This window comes from Bombus fervidus, chromosome 3 (assembly GCF_041682495.2).
Source record: "Bombus fervidus isolate BK054 chromosome 3, iyBomFerv1, whole genome shotgun sequence".
Taxonomy (NCBI): domain Eukaryota; kingdom Metazoa; phylum Arthropoda; class Insecta; order Hymenoptera; family Apidae; genus Bombus; species Bombus fervidus.
Window position 1 is genome coordinate 10817686 of NC_091519.1, and position 17751 is coordinate 10835436.

Genomic DNA, 17751 nt, shown 5'->3' on the forward strand with positions numbered 1-17751 from the left:
AGCAAACTTCGTTACAAGTACATAGCTTACAATTAATCTTGGTCAAATTGAATCGTGATCATCATTCTCGACTCGATGTTCTAAGGCGAGCAGTTGATAAAACGGTTCCTTTTATTTACAAAGAAAATTCCTTAACGTTATTAAATTAAGAGAAAGGTTGAACAGTCAATAGAATTAGAAAATTGAAACGACGACATTTGCATCGGGCGAACGATAAATAATAATCATCGACGCTCCGAACCACAAAAAGTCCGAAGAGGAAATCTATCGAAAACGAGTTTATTCGTTCTTTCCTCGACTAAAATTAGAATTAAAATAGAAGAGACGCGATCTACAAAGAGATAACGTGTTACCGTATAATAACCATCAGGAAACAACATCTCTATCGGGTTGCACACGAGGCTGTACACCGTACACGCTAGAAAAGACAGTCGTTGAACCTGTGCCGTGCGCAGGGTGTACCGGCAACTGACGTGGATTAATTGTTGCTGGCGACCAGCGGGGTTGTCGCGATTTTTTATCGGATCGCGGCGAAATGACTTCATCGTTGCCTCCGCCGCGTTCGATTGCGTTTTATTAGCGGCGGCCCCCTTCGCTTATCTCGATGCAACTCGCAAACCCGACGACGCTTCTCCGTTGAAGACTTAATTGCGCCGCTAGGCTTCTCCTTTCTCGTAGTTTTACTCTGCTAATTCTGACTTACAGACGCTGCACGTTTTCTCGCTTCAGTTGCCTCGTTCTTATCTCCGCTTCGTTCTTCGTTCCCTTTCGGTTTGGTTTCGCTTCGATTTCGTTTCGTTTCGATTTGCTTCTTTTATCGTAGATCCTCCTTAACGTTTTCCCTTTCGATCTTCCCATTTGGTTAACGAGAAACAGATGAGCGATTAATGGTAACGATTGTCTCGGTAAAAATCGTTGCTACGTTGGTTCGGGTTTAATGGAACAATCGAGACGGTTGCGAGAGACCGTTTGAAGAGGACGAAACGAGCATCGACTCTGTTTATTGGGAAATTTTTACTCTACGACAGATCGGTTATTTTAACACATTTTTACAATGATGGTTTTTTTAGGTTAAGAGCTTTGTTTTTAAGTGGAAGACGTTGCTAAATGTTTGTAGGTTTATTTATAGAATAACTTTCTCTTCTTTTCGATTTTGTATCGGCGAAAGTAACGGACACGTTTGACAAACATAAAAAAGCACTAAATATTTAAATGCACAGAAACTTTATATTCTCGTTCTCAGAACTCGCAAATTTTTCTCTTTATTTCTTCGTTGTAACGATCATTTCCTATTGCGTATACCGCGTCAAAGTTATTTAAATCGCACGAATAAAATAACACGTTCCTCCTTGTTTATCAAGCAACGAATTAAATTGAAAAAATTTGATAAAATAGTCTTCGTTGCTTCGAAACGTAACAACGTTGCTTCTCCACCTAAAATACCATACGATGTACGTAAAGCAACAAATTAAATTGGAAAAGTAAAATTAAATGTCTTCGTTACTATTTTGTCATATGAAATTATTTTTCACCAGAGCTCAAGTTTATTGCACAACTAACGATTGTCGAGGTGCACTGGCTCCTTTGTTCTTTGAACACGCTGCAAACTAATCGGACGAGACTCATAGCATGTACGTGTCGTTTGATTTATATCGTCAGAGCAATCCATCACGAGGGCGCGACAATTTTCTAACCCAGGCGAACGTTTCCTCTTGGCCGCGAATGTTGATCAACGTTGGTGTTCATTACGAGCAATTAGAGGCGGACGTAAGGGAAATTACGAGGTATCAATTATGTGAACCGACAGGTCGCGTCGGGGACCGGAAACTCGATTAAACCCTCGTCTGGTGCCGCGACGAATTCTGAATTCGTCGCGAATAAATCCGTCCAATTAAATTCACACTTCGCTGCAGAAAATTCTGCAAGTCAGATAATTCATATTTAATATTATCTGCCATAGGAAGTTGATTAAAAATTTGCAAATCCACGCGATTTCAAAATTCAAAGAAACAAACTTTAAAATTCATCTTACGCGAATTTCCCCAGTTACATTTTTAAATCGTTGCGAAACATCGTCAGCTGGAAATTTACATTAAACGAGAACGAACTTCTCATTTTCCTTCGGAAAATAAAAACATTCAGATTCGATATTATCGTCTTTATGAAATTGTTATTTGAAAATAAACTTCGAAATTCCTCTCGTGCAAATTTTTCGAATTACATTCTCATGTTCGTTTGGAAAATTGTTTTTACTGAAATTATTAAAAGAATCCAAGGGAAACTATACTGTTTGTTTCAAATTTGTCGTGAATAAATACTTGCAAATAAATTCGCTGCAGAAAATTCTGCAAACCGATATTAAAGGTAAACGAAAGTTAAATGTATTTCAGGCTCGTCGCATTCGTCGAATTACAAAGTTTGTTGAATTACATTTTTAACTTGGACCAGAATGTTTTTTGTTAAAAATGCTTTGTTAGAGTTGATGGAAAATTGAAGTTACTATAGCTCTTATTTCACAAATTTTATTATTAAGATACTAACAAGCAGAAGTGAATATTAATGGCAATGTATCGCTATGACTCTATCGCGTTTGTGAAATCTTAAAAACATTATTTATATAAAATTTTCTAAAGAAGGAATATTGATTGACGAGGCTTCCGGTTTCGGAGGAGGCAGAAGAATGTGCTCGTGGAATCCAGGTTGAGTTCCGACGTCGTGAAAGTGTGCTTTTCTTTCGCCGGAGAGATGAGATCGCACATTTTCTGCCGGCTCTGGCAAAAGACGCGCGTCGAGACGCTCGATCCGCATACGACAAGTGAATTTCGTGGTCTCGATGATCGAATACTTCAGTCTCTACAACCATGAAATTTATGCAGAATACGATCGAATAACACGTACAAGCGAGCATCAGATGATTCCTCGCGAGAAGATAAAAAGAAAATGTAAAATAACATTTTTTCGTCCGAGACTTAGTTTTAGAGAAAATTAACTTTGGAAAGTTTGATACGTATACGCGAACTTGGCTAGTTACGAGCAAATAATCAGAAACAGATTATTGCACGTGCGAAAACAAGTGAAAGGTGTGAAATAAAAGTTGTTCGAAGTTCATTTTCAAGAAAATAGAGTTCCTTCGTGTTCGGTTAATAACCGGCCTGGTAGACGCGTACAATACATTTTCAAATTTATTTTTCTCGTAAACGAAAGATATTGTGAGAAAATGTTACTCTACATTTCTCACTTATCTTCGCGTGTAGAATAATATCCCACCGATTATTTCCTCCTGTTTAGCCTGCAACCAGTCGTGTTCAAGTATACTCGATGAAGTTTCAAACTCGATCTTTTTTAAGAGTCGTACGAAAAATTGTATTTTATACTTTCTTCTTGATTTTTCATCAGGACTCGCTTCATCACTGTATTTGTGCGTGTTATTCGGCCATATTTTGTATATATGGAAAAATACCAAACACATTTGCAGATAGAACGAATACTTATATCAATTTATATATATACGTATGCGTCGATTCATATAAATGACGAAGGAGTTTTCGATCTTACAATTTAAAATTCCTCTCGCGACAAAAATAGCGTTTAAGTAAAGACACTCTCGTTTTTTACATTTACAACATCGACTATATGTTAAGCTATTACTTTTAACAATATAAATACTAGAGCAAAGTACCCAACAAATTTCATATACAAACGTAAATTAATTTTCCTTTTGTTCAAAATTATCCAACCCTTTCGCCAATTCTCCGATTCGAATCAGAGAACGTCGCGAACGATTTTTATCTACGAAGAATTACAATCTTATTTCTAATCGACCAATCTTCATCCCCCAAAAGTCCACACGAATATCCACGAGAAGACTTGAAAGGATACGAGGAAGTAAAAAATAGCGCACTTTCTATTCTTCTTGCTACATGCAACAAGCCCTGGATACAAAAGGGCCAAGCAACAGGTGCAAAATAAAGGCGTGAAACGAATTGCAACGATCGATGGTCGGGACGCGGACGTCGAAGTGCACGCAAAGTGCAAATTGCATCGCATAGTGCAACAGCGAGCCGGAGAGAAATCGGTAGAAATTAGGCCAGTCGGTCAATTGGAAGTAACGAACCCTCCGCCAACGTATTATTTCGAAAATGATCCGTGAATGGCGGCCAGGCCTCTCTTGACAATTAAGCGGAACCACGGGAGAGTCCCTGCCGATTGATTTGCTCTCGTGTAATTTTCGCTTAGAATCCACATCGTCTCGTTTCGTTTCTATCAATTTAATCTCGTAACATTGCAGCATTTAATTTCCAAGGTATAAGTTTAACGATTGCGACGAGAATTATTCTGTTAATTCGAGGTTGAAGATGAAAGGGGTGAAATTAGGGGAGAGCCTGTTTTAAATAGCTCGTGTTATATTTTGCTTAGAATTAGCGTCGTAGAATTTCTTGTCGATTTCACGAGCTTTCTTTTTTAATTTCGATGCGTTCTTCTCGTCTCTTTCAGTTAATCGTATTTCTTCGACATAGGGAAGGTTCTCAAGTTTGAAAAATTAAGGTTGAAAATACGAAAGATTGTCTTTGATAAGCGTTATTGCTTGTTTTTCGATTTTGTCGAACATTTTCTTCGGAACATTGAAAGTCTTTTTATTTGTAGAAAGAAGAGTAAGAGTGCGGCAGAAAATTACAAAATTAGAGAATCGCGGCAGGATTAATACGATATGTTGAGTTTCTTACAACTTTTCGACATTGCTTCGTTTCTTTTTTCTATTTTACTTTGACCAACTTTCCCTTTTCATATCGAATTACCTGGAATCGAAATCACATCATTCGGTTTCTTTTTTTTCTTTTTTTTCTTTTTTACGAATTTCCTTATTTTCTTCTAATTGTGAAACTTTAATTTCGAGGCTCAAGTTTAACCATAGCAAATTATAAACGCGAAGAGCAACAAAGTTCGAGGACAAACTCTCTTGTTTAATTTCGATTCGAATCGATACTATATCGTTGTTTTTCGTATTTTCTCCTTCGATATCGAGTCGGAATCACCTTATTTCGTTTCGTTTATTATGAATTTTTTCATTTTCCGAAATTGCCAAACTTCGATTTCCAATGGTTTAAGTTTAATAATCACATTGGCAGTTATCGACGAAAGGAGAAAAATTAGAAGAGGTCGATTGGAAGAACGTGGCTCTGGAACTTGAAGTGCCATCGAGGTTATTGAATTTAAGAGAGAATCCTTACAGACGAAACAAGTTTCCTCGTTCATCGAGTTTCAGCTTTTCTAACTTTAGCTGGTGAATTAGGATGTGTGATTAGATGAAAATCGATCTCTCTGATCTCTTTTGTTCAACTTAAACATAAATGTTCATCGTATTAAACTTCCTGAAAATTTGATTCCGTGTCAACTCAAAGCGATCATCTTCGGACATTCGTCTTTTACATTTCTATTATTCGATCATAATTGATCGAAGTTTGATTCGACTTGTATCTCTGCTCAGTTTCAAGTCAAATATTCTTAATATAATTTTTTTATTCCATTTAACATAATTCCGTTAATCAACGTCTTCGTCGTGTCTTGGAAATATAATTTCTCGTTGAGAATTTGTAATTTCCTTTGACATTCGATTCTCGAGAAATCATTCCGCTGTGTTCAAAATTTTTATTAGAAAAAATTGTCATTCCATTTAACATAATTCCACTAATCAACGTCTTCGTCGTGTCTTGGAAATATAATTTCTCGTTGAGAATTTGTAATTTCCTTTGACATTCGATTCTCGAGAAATCATTTCGCTGTGTATCCTCTTCAAAATTAACGTTCGGTACATTAGCGTTAATTTATATGAAACAGATACTGTGGAAAGAAAGATTTCTAAGGAGTTTCGCTTAGTTTAGAGAACAGAAAATGTTAAATGATCGTAAGTAAGATAATCGAAGAACATTCTCGAGGTCTAAAAGGAAAACGATAGAAAGCGCTGCATCGCGTTTAAGAACCGCATCCCGCGAGCGAGCATCCGCGATTAGAAGCGAACTTTCACGCGTCCGGATATTTTCTCCGCATTTCGCGACTAGCCTGGTCGTCAACCCCGACAAGTCTTTCCTAAACATTGCAAATAAAAAATACAGAAGATTAAAAACAACAATACGAAATTAACTCGATAAATAAATCAAACGAACGATTCGTTGTACGCAGATAAAATACCAAACGATCTTCTTCTTAATTTAAATTCCCTAAATGCATCCCCTTTCTATTAGAACGAAATTATTCAACTAAAGACTATCTCGTTACATTTTTACGTCCACGGCAAGAAAATCGAACGTTTAACGCGAGGATTTAAAACAACTAAAAGTTAATTCATCGCGCTCGTCACAATTTAATACGCCCTCTTTCATGGTTTAATTGTATTGCAATCAAATTCTTTAAATGCATTCCCTTTTTATTAAAATGAAATTATTCAACTAAAGACTATCTCGTTACATTTTTACGTCCACGGCAAGAAAATCCAACCTGAGGATTTAAAACAACTAAAAGTTAATTCATCGCGCTCGTCACAATTTAACACGCCCTCTTTCATGGTTTAATTGTATTTCAATCGTTTATTTATTTGTATCTCAATTTTATTTAAAGTATCCTTTCATCGACCTAACGCGTTTCGCTTGAAATATTAAACCAGTTCCCGTAGAAACTCGCGTCCGTAAAAATTCCTTCGCAAAGACCACTTTACAATTACTACGAAATTAAAATACAACGACCTAGCAATCTGGAACTTAATTAATCGAAACAGAAATTCGATCTGGATGCAGATCTCGAAGGGGTTCGCGAAGAAGAAGAGACTTGTAAGTAAGTGTGCCTCGCGATGTCGGTTCAATTAAAGGGGACGATAAACAAGTCCGCGGGCATACAATGTGAAAGGAAGCATCCGCGAAGTTTCTCTCCGGCCTTAATAACCAGGATAATTGGAAATTAAGGACGCCGGCTTATCGAGCGGAGCGCAGCCGTGGCCCGAGTGCCTCGCCGCGTTGATAAACTATTCCCCAATTAAGTAACCTCAACGATGATAAAAGCCTCTTACGGGGGAGTCTTTCCCTCGATTCGCTTCGAACGACTTCAGCTACTGAAAAGTTGCCAGAGTACCATTTCGCTGACGAAACAGATGAAAATAGTCGTCAGCCCTTTCGACTAATTTCAGCTACTTTAATACGAAATTTATGTACTTAGGAATTTTAGAATAATTAATACCCGATGAATTTTTAAGTCGTAGAATAGAATACACGTGGTATCGTAAAAATATGTAAAATATCCAAATGATTGCACGTCAGGCCATAGTTAAAGTTTGACATACAGCCTCAAGGATTGCTTACAATTTAATTCACACGTCGACTTATCGACATAAATAGACGTAGATTCACATACAACCGAAGAATTTCATCTGCATTGCACCTTAATGGCAAATCAATGGATTCGCGAGGAAAGATGTTTACACAACTGTTGGATCTTTCAAGAGGAACTTTGAATTATCCTATTAACTTTAAACTATTTCGATGAACCTCCAAATAATCTACACTTCAGATCGCACGATCACGCGTAATCTTAACCAAACAGAACCAAAGCAGAGTTGAATTTATCGACGTGAAACCACACGACTGTTATCTCGAGTTGTATTTGGAGATCAATAGAACTACGAGGAAAACCGTCTACGTGAAATAACACAGTCTTTCAATCTTGAAAAAAAAAAAGAAGCTTAAACCATTTTACGCTCATGTGCGCACCGGTTTTATCCAAATCAAATAGCTCAATATCGTACTATCCCGCACCACCTTAATCAAACTCGACCGAGTATCGATTTATCGATAGAAAATCCCGATACTCTTATCTTCGTGGTATCTAGAAATCAATAGAAACAAGAGAAAGATTGTCCGTATGAAGTAACAGGATTGTCCGATCTCTTAGAGAACTTTCAACTATTCCATACGATACGCGTGTCTGTGTGTGAATCAATTCCACGCGAACGAAATAAAATGAAATAAAAGTGAAATAAATGAAAACTCAAATGAAGGAAAAATTCACGCCCGACATTACAAACTTAATCAAAGAAAACCACGCGAAACTTCAAATTTATCGATGCAAAATCCCAATACTCTTATCAACATTGTACTCAACCGCCTCGATAACACGACCGTTGGTTTCCTCGCTCGAGGAAGTTAACACCGTTGTTTATGCACATCGCCAACGCGACTGTTGCGCTCACTTTCTCTCTCTCTCTCTCTCTCTCTCTCTCTCTCTCTCTCTCTCTCTCTTGCACACTCTCTTAGACACACTCAGACACGTAAACGGATACATGCGCGACACGAGGTCAACGGCACGTTGGAAAACAACCGACAGTACAGTATTGCACACGCGTTGCATACTACTGCACACATCTCTCTACGTTACGTGTATTATACGTACTATGCATATACGTATGCATATATTGCACAGATGTGAGTGTATGTCACGCGGTCGTCCAACACTATCGGAGCGATTTCGATTGCTTTCTTTTTTTTTTTTTTAACCCCTTGGCGCGTGTCCTTTGTTCATTCTGCACTCCGGGAAATGCATCGAAAGTGTTGGAAGAGAGAGAGAGAGGAACGGAGAGAAAGAGAGAGAGAGAAAGGGGGGAGGGAAAGATTGTTGCAGTCGAGTAGCAAGTCCGTTTTTATTTATGGCGCTGTTTGCTCCGAGTGCCTCTTTATTCGAGCGTTTATCGGAGACCGCTTGTTTTCCCCGGCTTATTTCTCCCTCTGCCGATCATTCGATCGTTTTGCTCGTTTAGAACGTACCGTGGAATTGCCTGGGATTTGTTCGCTACATTTCTGCGACGGAGAGAGCAGATTCGGTTGATGCAGCATTTTCTAATATGATTTCTTAGGGGTACAGGTTGCTGGTTAGTTTTAGGCAAAGTTGATGAATCGTTTACGAGATGAGTCGGTGTACGATGCATTTAACCGTTAATATCTTGAGTAGAATTGTCGATGGATTTTCGCGTTGTTTTTTATATTAATCTTACTACGGATTTTCTTATCTCATTTTACGACTCGCTTTTGTTTCAACGTTAGTATCAAGAGAAACAGGGACTTTGGCGTTTTAAGAGAATCGTTTGACGTACGGTTGCACGATTAGGTAACGAGTCTCTTTATATTTGCCTCAAATTGGAGAAATTTTCCTGCGACGGAAAGATACGAGGAATAGATTCGGAAGAAAATGACAACCAAAAGACAGGAGGTTCACAGGTTATATAACTATACAAATGTATAGAAAATGTAAGAACGATAAGTCGCTTATCAACGCTGTGACCAAAATCGTTGTACGTAGACAGTCGGACATTGTACTTCTTTTACGACGCAGCCATAGGAAAGGATTTTTGGAAATACGGATCCTAAAAGGATGAAAAGAAATTTCACCTTAAAGGGATAAAATTTTGTTTAAAGAATATCAAAACCTCCCGACGAGTTGCCAAAGTTGGAGACATGAAATTCGCTGTACGAACTTCTCATTAAAAATAAACAAACACGATTGTTCCAACAAATTTCGAAATTCATCTCTTGTGTCTCTCACTCTTTCATCTCTTTTTTGTCAACGGGTAAACACAACGGGAAATTCGCGAACAAACTCTTCGTTGAAACTAAATAGACACGTGTTCCAGGGTTTTTTGAAATTCAGCTCTTGAATGGCATTCGAACAAAGGATAATAAACATAGATTGGCATAAAAAATAACGCTATGCGAGCCGGTATTTTACAAAAACTCAATAATGTATACATAGCTAATTTGATTAAACTCCTCTGTTATGGACTTTCTAACTGTAAACTGCCACTAACATACTCAACTTACTTATTCCTGTATAATTCGCTCTATAAATTGACTTAACGATCGAGTAGTTAAATTTTCTTCAAGAAATAAACCGGATCCGAACGAAATGCTATGACGTTGAAGGAAAAGCTGCAACATTTGAAAACAGAGACGAGATAATTTGAACTTGAACAAAAATGCCAATCATCCTTGTAATCCGGCAGAACGTGCCAGTTTGTCTAAAGAGAGCAGAAAATCTAGAAAAATGTAGAAAACTATCTCCTTCTCACGAGCAGCACGCATAAACTCCCACTCACTGGCAGCAAAGAAATAACGATCTTGTTTATTTACATCCTCCTCGGCGATCCGTGCTGGTAGATTCGCAAAAAGAGCATTAGGTGAGTAAGAGTAGGCGGAACGCCGGCTGATGAAAGGGGAAATTGGTGGGGACAGGGAGAAAGAGAAAGAGATTTCCACGGAGGAAGAGGAAGGGAAAGAGAGAAGTAGAATTTTTCCCGGACGGTGAAACTGTCCTACGATCGACTTTCCGTGCGACGACCCGCGGTGCAGCGATAGAGTCGAACATCTCCCGAAACGACATCGATCATTCCTTATCGATAAAATATAGACGAATGTTTGTGCATTTATGAGAAATTCGAAGATGCAAAGACGCGCACAATGTGCATAATATCCATAATACAATGTATAGAATGTAATATACATGTATATCATATACATTTGTACGATATACATTTTGTACAAAATATACAAAAATATGAAAGATATCGGAAGTAGAGTACTCGTTATAGCAATTAGGGAGCGAAAAAAACCTTTGCCCAGACTTCATTACTTTTATCGGAAATCGATCCATTTAACGTGGGCCACTGTACTCTAAATTGTCAAAATTCATAGTCTGAATTGTCCTTTTCCTGGTGTTTGCTGTTATAGATAGCTTTTGAAGTTGTTATTTCATTGCACCTTCTGTTTTTACTTTTATCGAAGATCGACGAGAAACTTTAAATTCTTCGAGAGAAATTTGAAGATCTTTTCGAAGGATTTTTAGTAGCTGACACTGACTAGTTGTACACTGGGATTTTTGTGTGGTCAATTTTTCACCAAACTACCAGATTTATATCATTTTGTTCGTATGAAGATAAACCGAAAAAGCGTTCAGCCTGAAAGGAATGTTCACATTGCTCTGCAGTTTAATAACTGTAGATTAATAGTTGCTATGTAATTGGAATTGAGAAAATTGAATATGTGAGATTCGAATAATAATATTTTAATTGTAGAATATTCCAAGGAGAACTTTCAGTGACTACATCAAGAATTCAAAATGGAATACGAAGGATTCTGATAGAGAGAAAGAGCAACTAGTAACGAATATCAAGCATTTTTCGTACGCGATCGAGAGCTAGTAGAATAAAACTACGGAAAACGCGGCGGCCATCAAAGGTTGCACTCCTTAAAGTATTATACGGAAAAATAATACGAAAGTGCACAATTGGAACTATCGCAAAGACACTTTTAATCACTCGACAAACATATATTTACACTCTTATTACCTTAATTACAAATTTTATTCTGCTCTTGTCCTTTTCTATTTGATTCTAGTCTATTTAACGATAACCACGTAAAACTCTGAAACGAAACGAATTTCGTAAAAGAAATCCATTTACAACAGACAATGTCAGAAATTGCGAAACAGGCAAGTGTAACAACAATAAATAAAGAAAGAATATGATTACATTGAAAAGTTTAATTTGCAAACAGGTAAACCACCGAAATAGGATATTAATAACGTAACAGCGTGAAAGTCGAATCGTCCTAAATCTAACAAATTCTGAATATAAATTCTGCATACTAATTAAAATCGTAAACATTTTTATTTTATAATTCCTTAGTGATAAATACGAGATTTGAGAAGAATTTTCTATAGAAATTTCTCATTATATTTGCTAAGTTTCGAGCGTTGATTTTCTATGAAAACTGAAACAGCCTGTAAACTACAGGTCAGTTTTCACGGTGATCTTTGCCCACAATCTATCACGATGACGATGATGAAGCTACTCGAACGCGTTGCGATTTTAATGGCCGCTCGTTGTCGGGCATAACTAATGCCTTTCGTTTCTGTTTTTCTCTGTTACTTTACGTTATGAATCTTCGACGCCTCGCCGATCACCTCGAAGCAGTATTCCTATTTTTCTCTTTCTCTTCCATCGTTATGCTCTGTTTCTGCGTAAAGGGTACATTAGGAAACGAAATATAGATCAGTGAAAAATCCTTCGATCATCCATTAGGAGTCAGTTGTCATTTAAAGTAATTTTCATTGCTTCGAGCCAGAAATTCTTTAAATTTTTTCTTATATAATTTTACTATTCAGTTTAATGTTTATATTTTTATATACTATGTTGCATCGATTGTGTTTGTTGCGTTAATTTCCTCTATTCGTTTTGTAATTCATTTTTTCTAACAACTATCTTTATATTTTTCATTTTGTATTTTATATATAATTTTGAAACTATACATTTTCTCATAGATAATAATTTCAGTTTTTAAACTTTTATATTGGGTTGGCAACTAAGTGATTGCGGATTTTGTCATTAGGCGGTATTGACAAAATCCGTAATCACTTAGTTGCCAACCCAATATATGTACATACATACGTAAACGCATTTCTTCAGAATTTAACGGATCATTAAAAAATATAGTATCTTATGTTACCTATAACCTACTAAATTATTGAATTATACTATTATCGTGAATTTCATCAATTATATCGTAGAATTTATTAGATTAGACAAAAATACGAATTTTAGAAATCTCACTTTAAATATAAAGTATACATTTCTCAGTGAATATATATATATATATTTATTTATTTATATATATATTAATTTAGATCATTTAGATCACGAAAATTCTAACGAGTTTTACATTTTCGTGCTCTGATTCTGTCTAAAGAGAGGAATATAAATTTTCAAGTAAATCTTTTAGCCATCCGCTACGAAACCATCGACATTTCCGATATTTCCTTTCATCGTTTCATTATTTTTTTAATCATTCAGAAGGTAGACGATGGCTTTTAAAACGAATCGTAATACCAGTAATATATTACGCGAAATTAAATTTTAGATCATTTCGCATTATTATGAAAATATTTTTAACTGCACTTGATTGAAACCATCATTTACTCTTATTTTTTAAACAAATCCAGTGTATCCGAGTGCCGACGAATCGATCGGAAAATATCAAGAAAGAGAAGAAAAAAGAGAATGAGTTCTATATTATTGGCATTCTCTTTATTTTTAGCTTTTATCGTGCCGAGTTTTATTTGCATTTACAGTATTTCTCGCGTAGAATCAAGCCAACTTTGAACTTGAAACACTTACACGACGTTTGCATTTTTCTAATTTTCCTTCCTTTTTCTGTTACAGGTAAGAATATACAAATCCGTACGAATTCTACCCTTCAACCCCGAACGATTTTCATATTCTCCGTTATTTTGGGCAAGTAACACTTTTATAATTTTTGTTCATTGATTGCAACAGTTTTCACATATTTTAGTATCGAAAATATCCCTCGTATGTCGTAGACTACAAAGTTAAACTAAGTTTATACGGTATTTTTTATATACGTCTTTGTGATGCCATCTAAAATATTCTCTATGGAAATTTTTCCCATGGGGATAGCTCAAAATTTGTTTAAATTGACACGCGTTAGAATTATTAATTCGCATAGTCCACTGCAATTATTTACGTTCAAGTTCTTTGGTTCCAAAGTTTACGTCACCGTTCCAAACATATTAAAAAATATTAAAAAATTTCATCGACACTGTTACGAGGCTCGACTATTATAATCGCATAAACTTTAAAACAAAATTGTGCGTTTTAATAAAAAAAATATCACGTGGTATTAAATATGTATTTAATAATATACAGCTTAACAGCAACGATAATAATATATTCATAAGTCTATAAGCGTTCAACTGTAATACTTTCGTTTTAACAGAGTCAAGAGACTCAAACAATCCATCTGGACTGCAATTAAATTGGAATTATTTACTGCATAATTACAATGGCGATCTCTTTTGTCATTGGACGGTAGACGATGAAAATCGTCGTTTCCCCGACACATGACGTTCGACGAACGACCTTTAGACCGAAGTCGTGAGACGTCTACGTGGTGGTTTTATCGCCAAGTTGTTGCGTCTCGTCTTCACGAAAGAGGAACGACGACGAGTCTTGTCTCGGTGACAGACCCTCGTAAAATCTTTACCAGCGAATTAAACCAGACACCCCTTTCCTCTCGTCGGGGCGAGAATTGAAATCCATCCGTGTCGACGAATTGGCCCTTGTCAGCCGTGTTCGAGGTCTGAGAACGTCGTTGACGGCGACCAAGGACGCATGGGACATTCTAAGGGTGTTTCGTGAGTGACGATCGAGAGGGTGTGGATTAAGTTGGTTTGAAGAGTGGTTAAGACAGACAGGTGTTTTTAGAGGTGTTTAATCGAATATAATATCTTACAAAGACAGTTAAACGATACACTTGCGCGGAAAAGGGACGATAATTTTTTGTAATTCGAGTATCGTTTGTAGGAAGATTTATTTTAGCATGGGACCTAATAATGGGAAAATTTCATAATTTAGATGCGAAAAATACGGGCAATTAATGACTAAATTTAAGAGACCTCGTTTGCTACATTCAGAGAGGAATTGTTTTACAATGATGAAAGAAAAGATTTACTGAGTTCCATTAGAAGGAATTTTCTAAATGCGTATGGTATTAATATTCCTATAAAATGTCCTACTTTTATGAATTTTTTAAATCCATTTATCGATTGTGCTAGTATCTTGGACACAACTAACCTTACGCTTTTCGATCAACGTTCCTCGATTTCATCATCAAACTCTACATCGTCTAGGAAGATTTCTTCCTTCAAAAGCGAGCAGCTCGCTACAGAATCTAGAAACCATTTTACTTATCCGCATTCTCGATCTATTGATTCCAACCAGCTGCCGCAACGGCTCTCGATCATCTTCATCCCGTCTCCGCTTAAGAATGGGATATCTAAATTTGCTCAGAAGGGAGGTTTAACCCCCATTTAAAAGACAAATTCAGAAGCAGCAGGACTCTGTAGAAGAAGCCAATCCTGCATTGTCTTGCCATCTCATGAACTCGTCGGAATAATCTACTTGCAAATTGTAAGAGTTTGGTAGGAGACGTAGAGAACAGGCAATCGAATGGATTCGAGAAGTGGGCGATTGGACAGGCAAACAGCTTTCAAGGGGTTGCAGTGAAAATTTCGATACTCACAGCTACGTAAAGTTGTGCTTTTATATTTTAAGGTTTAAATCGATAGCCTGTTCGGGTGCATGATTTACGATTGACGAAGAAACGATACAGGAAAGTTGACTAGAAGCAATTTAACAAATAAATAGATATTCCCCTGTGGCTGGCGCGTTTCAATTGAAACCTTGGCGAGAAGACAGCGACAGGAAAGGATCGATTCCCTCCCTCTCGGTGATTTTTCTCGTTAGCCGCGTCCGGAAGGGCAGGATGTCCCTCGGATTGTCGGACTATTAGAAGGCAATCGAAGGGGGTGGCGGGGGCATTTGCGACGCCAGCAAGAGGAACGATGCACGGACCAGCATGCAGCTACCAGCAGCGGAAGAGAAGAAAGTCTCTCCTCTCTGGTTGGACGAAAGAGAGAGAAAGGTATAGGAGAGAATGTGTGCAGAGATATCGAGGGGAGCGAAACGAGCCTCCTCCTCTCTCGCTGGGGTCGTCGAAGACCGAGGGACGGATGGAGAGGGAGGGAAAAATAAAAGGAGAGTGAGAAGAAGGGAGAAAGAGAGAGGGAGAAATCGAGCGAACAAGGGGGCGCAAGAGGGAGAAAGAGGTAGCGAGAGAGAATTGCCAAGAATATCCGAGGGCCGATGACCCGTGACACACAGTCGTATATATACTTGATATCATCACTCAACGTCCGACTTGCACGCACGCGATTCTCGTGTATGCGTGTTGGTGTGTGTTGCATCGCGTCAAACGCACCGCCGAATATGTAATTTTTAGCGTAGTTTTGCTTTATTTTGTTCACGTAGGTGTTTTCAGCAGATTCCTAAGGAAATTTCAAACAGAATTTAGTATTTCGTTGGATGACGTTTTGGAGGAGAGTTTGGCTTGTTTTGTCCCTTTTTAGGGCAATTTTATTTTGCTCTGTTTTAGCTGTTCATCGTATCGCACCGTTTGGAAAGCTTGGAAAGTAGGAAGGTTTAAGAGAAAGTATTTCGTTACGTAACATGTAGAGGGGGAGAGGTTTGCTTCTTTTTTCTTTTCAAAGATTTCCAGTGACTTCACGAAGTCTTTTTCGAGAATCTTTTCATCACATTCGGTAAGGAGATACTTTAGAGTACAATGTTTTTTTTGAGACGATATATTGGCATTTGGAGGATGTAAATGGCGTTGTTTAGACGTATTAACAAATCTTCTAATAAGAGAACAATGAAGGAATATTTCTGTATTTACGCGATTGCGTGACGACCGGTGTCCTAGTTCTTTTATCAATTGCGAAATTTATGATCCTGCTTGGTTCTGAATTTGGAATTTTTCTTCCACAAGCGAGAGACTATTCTCCTCAAAGTAAATTGAAACACTGCATTCCATTTAAAAATAAAATATATGAATAACATTACCATTGACAAGAAGAAACCAATGTAAATGCGAGTAATACGCAAGAATAACGCAATAGTCTGCAAAATGTCTTTCAACCGCAGTTCTCTGAGTATGGAGAGCAGAATCGTGTTCATATAAAATCGCATAACAAGTAGAATTTGCAGTACATGGTCAGCCAGCGTTCAGACTATCCTCGGTACTACACTTTCTACTTCTTTTCTTTGTGTTACTCTCGGTTACATGGCAGATTTTGAATCATCTTTAAAAATGTCGTATACAGCTCTTGATAATTCATGTAGAGTATGAAGCGCTGAATGACCAACTCACCGTCAACCTTGACTCACTGAGAATTCGGTCATAAGACAAATGATCTTGACGATGCGACGATAAAATTATTCACGACTGCTTTCATTGCTAAGGTCGAAACCTTCTCTCCATTTAAGTATAATTCTACAAAACGTAAGTACAATATAGAGAAGAAAGAATGAATTGTTGAGAAATTGCAATTGCCGTATTTAATCGTTGACGTTTATTATTATTTCCAGAAGAACCCGTAATTTATTAACTGTAAATATAATAAATACATCATTTTTATAAATAATCGGTGTTCGTATTTTCGCTGGACTTCAATAACGCAGACAATTATTCCGATAATTTTAGCGATAAAGTTACAATTAAAGTTACGTGCTTTGATACGTGTTGTAAACACAAGCTAGGGTTATCAAAGTAACGTTGTCACAGCGAGACGATTGCGTAGTTGGTTAAATGGACGTTCTACAATCTGATTTCCATTCGTTTCTCTTTTCACACAATAATTTTTTCTGCAGTAACTTGCCAACTAATGATATTAACCAATTAACCAATTGTAAACTGTCGTTTGTTTTATTGTAATATTTCGCTGATGATATTAATTCGACTGTATCGGAAGACTCGTGACTTGGATGACCATTATTTTTCAAAAATTATGTCATCGCCAAAATGATTATGTACGTATGAATCATAACTTCTTTTCCTATCTTAAGTCAACTTGTTGAAAATTTTAACCTTTTCAATGAATTCTATTATTTTTGTAGCTAAACTATTTGATACAAATTAAATACTCTTCGCTGTTTTTATTTTTCATTGTTTTATTACAAATCTATTATTTCATACATACAACATACGCATTGATATCGTACGTGTATTGTAACGCCTAAAACAATAAACAAAGTAAAATTTTCCAACGAATATTTAACAAAGCTTGTGTCATAATGGTTATACCTAT

At 36.9% G+C, this 17751-nt stretch overlaps 1 protein-coding gene across 7 annotated transcripts in view; it reads left to right on the plus strand.

The window, feature by feature from the left end:
* The window catches only part of E23 (ABC transporter G family member E23), a 268872-nt gene that overhangs the window by 177778 nt on the left and 73343 nt on the right, over positions 1-17751 (plus strand). Inside the window, exon 1 of one of the 7 annotated variants that reach the window (XM_071999708.1) lies at positions 13306-13325. The exons of the other annotated variants lie outside the window; for them this stretch is intronic. The gene's annotated coding sequence lies outside the window, so the exon portion shown is untranslated. Of the gene's footprint in view, positions 1-13305; positions 13326-17751 lie in introns of those variants that run through there. 7 annotated transcript variants of the gene reach the window in all.